The sequence below is a fragment of the Acinonyx jubatus genome, chromosome C2, assembly GCF_027475565.1.
Source record: "Acinonyx jubatus isolate Ajub_Pintada_27869175 chromosome C2, VMU_Ajub_asm_v1.0, whole genome shotgun sequence".
NCBI lineage: Eukaryota > Metazoa > Chordata > Mammalia > Carnivora > Felidae > Acinonyx > Acinonyx jubatus.
In genome coordinates, this window is record NC_069384.1 from 127,204,355 (window position 1) to 127,209,150 (window position 4,796).

Sequence of the window (4,796 nt, forward strand, 5' to 3'; positions counted from 1 at the left end):
TGATGAAGGTTTCTTCTCCTCTACCTTCCAGTATTTATACCTTCCCCATCTGTAAAGCAAAACAGACCTTAATTTGTCCTTGCTAGATGGAAAGTTGAACATGGTGAGGACTCAGACCATTCCTAGATATTTAGCATATCTTCTAAGGATTTTAGTGCTGTCTGAACATGGAAATGTCTCTCTGAGTCCTCTGAAGTGGTACAGCCCCAAAGACATCATTTATCTCCCTCAACAAGGCCCACTGAGCCAATATTCTGTGAGCTCAAGAGTTGGCAAAGGGCAGCTGGGTCTGGTCCCATTGTCCCCGGCTTCTTTTTTGCTGAGCTATTTGTTCCAAGTTCCATTCTGCTACCTAGACTGGAAATTCCACACATGCTCAGCTCAAAGGAATGTGGCTCATGCTGACCAAAGAGCTTGCCAGGAAATAGGGAACAACTTTTCATTTGTGGCTTCTTTTCATTTGTGGCTTCCTCTCTCACATCTGTGAGGCAGACTGTGCTACCGCCTGAGCTGTTCCACCAACCTTTTCCAGTTGGGGAGCAAATGTTTTCAGGTTACTTTCCCTGGGGAGCCTTGCTGACTTCCACAGGCAGCCTGGTTCCTGACCTTTAAAGGTCCAGAGACCTTTTGTTTGGTATGGTATTTGATGCCTTCTTGGTATTTCCATGATTTGTTTGTTGTTTAACCTCATTCATTCATTCACTCGCTCATTAATTTATATAAAACATTTTTTTTAATGAGCACCTACTGTATGCCGGGCCCTATGATAGGAATTAAAGACCAGTAAGTCAGAGATAAGCCCTACCCTCACAGAGCTTACCATATGGTAATCAGCTACCAGAAACAGACACACAGGTATATGTACATACAACTATAGCCAGTGAAAACCTTGGAAGGTAGGAATGGTGTCGGGCATGAGCCTATTTCACACAGGTCTCCAGTAGTCCCTAATTTTTTCACATGAAGAGGGGAATAAACAAAATATGAACTATCTAAAAGTGTTCCTTAAAATTGTTCTCTGTTGGCTTCAGAACACATACTCTGTCACATATAACAAAGAGTTTGACTTTCTCCCTCAACCTCAAGTCCCTCCTTGGCTCATCCTTGACATTAAGGCCCTTGTCAGAGGGTGAATGGACAGCAAGAGGAATGAAGTCCCAGATGCTAATGGCTAGCCAGAGATGCCTGTTTCCAGAGAGACATAAAAGCCTGCCATGTATGACCCTCCATGTACACACACGCTTACCATCAAGGCTTGCAAAAAGGAGTTGGACTCAGTAAGCCCACCCCTAATAAATCTGGTCTGTTGTTAGTTATACCACATAAAGTTGCTGCTCTTTGTTTTCGACCTACCCAAATAGCAATCTCATATGGTTCAACCTAATATATCTGAGAATCTACACAAAAAGTCCATAAAGAAATGAAGAGTTTGGATCAACCAACCCACCCATCAGGTCATCTCCCTCATGTAATCTCAGGGGAGCAGGGCTGGAATGTGATACAATTAAATGGTCAGCAACCTAATCAGTTGTACTGTATGGAGAAAGCATGAAACAAGAATGAGAGAGAAGGCTGGAGAAGAGAAAGCAAAAAGAAGTAGGGTAAAGCCCAGAGGCCAGAGCTGACACTTATTATCCACCACTGTCCAGGAAAGAGCAAATGAAACTGGAGCTCATACAGATGTGCCCTGCTGTGAAGTAAAGATGACTCACTAAGCCCCACCCTGATTTGAAAGAAATCTGCCTAGGCCAACTCTTGGGGTACACTCAGTAACCAGCCAGCTGATGGGTGATTTGGCTTTCTGATTGCTGATATTGAGAAAAGGGTGCTCCAGTTGAGGGAGGAGCATTCCAGCTATTAAAGGACTAATACCAACTGTTAATGAATACGTGAGTATCTGGTTATATACTTCAGCCTCCTATGTGTTGGATTACTGGGAGTCAGGCTTCTCCAGGCAGCTGAACCTCAGAGCACCGACTTGGCTGTGAAGCAGGTTCAGCTCTGTGGAAAATTCATCAAGGTAAAACTACCCTGGGTGACCTCTTTGAGAGCCAGTCAAGTGACTCTGACATTAAGCAAAACCTTCTGACTCATTTTGATCACAGAGTGCAAGGGATATAATTATGTTTGCAAGGCACGATCATCCTATTTCTGACCCTAACTCCGTTCCTGATCCTATTTCGTGACCCAACAAGTAGATGTGAAATTGTCTGGCCCTGGTTACCAGGCCAGTAGGTCAATGGAACTGTCATTCCTACTTGGGCTAAAAAGGGCAAGGAAAGGGTGAGGGTACGGGGAGTGCAGAGAGGTCTCCCCCGTGCTGAAGGCAAGATCTTTACTTCCTCTTCCTGCTCTTTACTTCAGGGTCAAGGGCCTACTTTCTGGAGTCAGACCTGGGTTCAAGTAGCAGCTCCGCCTCTTCCTACCTAGCAAGTCTCTTAACTCCTCTGCACCTTAGGTGTTTTCATCTGTAAGGGGGCTGATAAATACACCTGCCTGTGGAGTTGTGTGAGGACTGTATGATGGGACGAATTGAAGACCACTCAGCTCAGTGCCTGGAATTGTCAGCCCAATGAATGTTAGGTATTGTTGTTACTAAGAGTGTTCGCGTTGGGAAGCCTGGGTGTTTCAGTCAGTTAAGCAACTGACTTCGGCTCAGGTCACGATCACAGTTTGTGAGTTCAAGCCCCACGTTGGGCTCTGTGCTGACAGCTCGGAGTCTGGAGCCTGCTTCCGATTCTGTCTCCTTCTCTTTCTGCCCCTCCCCTACTTGTGCTCTGTCTCTCTCTGTCTCTCTCTGTCATAAATAAACATTAAAAAAAAGAGTGCTCATGTTATTGCTAAGGCATGTATCATGAATTAGAGTTATATGGGGGTGTTTGCTGACTGTTCCTTTTATCTGTCCTCTTTGACCCTGCTTCTTCTTCATTACTGGGTCTTCGGTGCTATGCCTACGGAGTGCCATCCCCAGAGTAGACAATCACTGAACATTTGTTGGCTGTTAAAAATAAAGTTTCATGCTTCATGTCTGCAGTTACTATGTATGAAATCACTTAGTATTTTGGCATCTTCTCTCAAATATGATTATGTAGGTTTTTGAAAAAAATGTTTATTTATTTATTTTGCGAGAGCATGAGCACAAGCATGAGCTGGGGAGAGAGAGAAAGAGAGAGAAAGAGAGAGAGAGAGAGAGAATGAGAATCCCAAGCATGCTCAGTGTGGAGCCCAACAGCAGGCTTGATCTCACAACCCTGGGATCATGACCTGAGCCGAAATCGAGAATTGAATGCTTAACTGACTGAGCCATCCAGGCGCCCCTGATCATATAGTTTTTATTCATGCTAAACTCTCTGTGCCCTCAAGATGTCTGGATCAAAATAGCCATAACAAAGTACCCTGTCTGCCTAGTGACAGACCGAGCACATCTGCTGTCCTGCTACCTGCTGTCCCACTCAGTCTTTTGAGCTGGGGAGTCCCTCTCCCACTCAGCGCAAGCAGAGCAGGACTTTCCGGCCTAGGACTCCCCCGTCCGGGGTTTGAAGGTTGAGCTAGGTGTCTCCTCAGGTGAGCACTGATTAGCCTCCTGTCAAATGATTACACAGAGGAAGAAAGCATTCGATGACCCAACCTCCTGCACGGACTTAGTCCTAGATGGTATGATTCTGCCATCTGCTGCCCCAATAGTCCCTCCCCACCGGCCCCAGGGGACGGGTCCATGAGCTAAGAGGCCCTCCCTGAGGAATGCTGGAAGGATAGAAACTGGAAAACTTTTGTGAGGCTGCCTGGGGCTTTCTCCCTTGTTGCTGGCAAATCTCCTTACCGGCATCTGTGGGTCTTGGCCCTGGAGGAGCAAATACCATGTCGTGTATTTGTAAACAACTAAAGATTTATGTAACGATTACATGTTATATATTGAGTCTGCTGCCAAACACAGCTCCACGGAGAAGAATTCCACCTGTAAGTTCTCAGCAAAAATGGCCAAGTTAATTAAAGACTCCTAGGGGTATGGTGTCTCTTCCTCCTCTTGGCCCCCACACCCATGGCAAAGCAGCTCAGAGCCCAACCTACCGCTGCTGTCCCCGCCAAACTGCGGCAAATCTGAAGTTGTTCAAGAGTGCTTGTCATAATCTCCCCACCCGATTTCCACATCCCTGGGCCCTTCACATCTCCCAGGGTACCCCACACAAAAGGGAACCTCATTGGTGGTGGGGGGGGGCGGGGGTAGAAAATATGAAGCCTGAAAATCCCCTCTCTTCAATCTTTTTTTTTTTTCTTCCTTAGAGAGAGGGGGCACAAGTGAGCGAGGGGCAGAGAGAGGGAGAAAGAGAGAAGCGGGGCTCGAAACTGTTAAGATCATGACCTGAGCCAAAGTCAGATGCTTAACCAACTGACTGAGCCACCCAGGCACCCCTCTTCTCTTAACTCTTGAATATGACATTTGGGACAAAATGACCTGGGTTTGCCTGACCAGCCTCAGTTGAAGCTGACTCTAAGTATGTAGCTGGACTAATAACCTTCCGGGGTCCCCCAGGATTTTCTGTGCTTTCAGTTGCTGTCCCCAGAGTCCTCTGCCCAGGCCTGCTCTTTCCTGTACTTCCTCCCTGGACCCTGCCTACCTGGCCTCCATCTAGCTCCACCCATGAGACCCGCCGCACCACTGACCCCTCTGTAGATTTGGTGGACACTGGCTTTCTTTTGAAAGATGGTAGGTTGAGTGTTTTATAGGCTTATTTTTACATAGCTTATCTCTTTCTCTAAAGGTTTAAATAGAAAGAAGGCAAAAGGAAAAATACAGG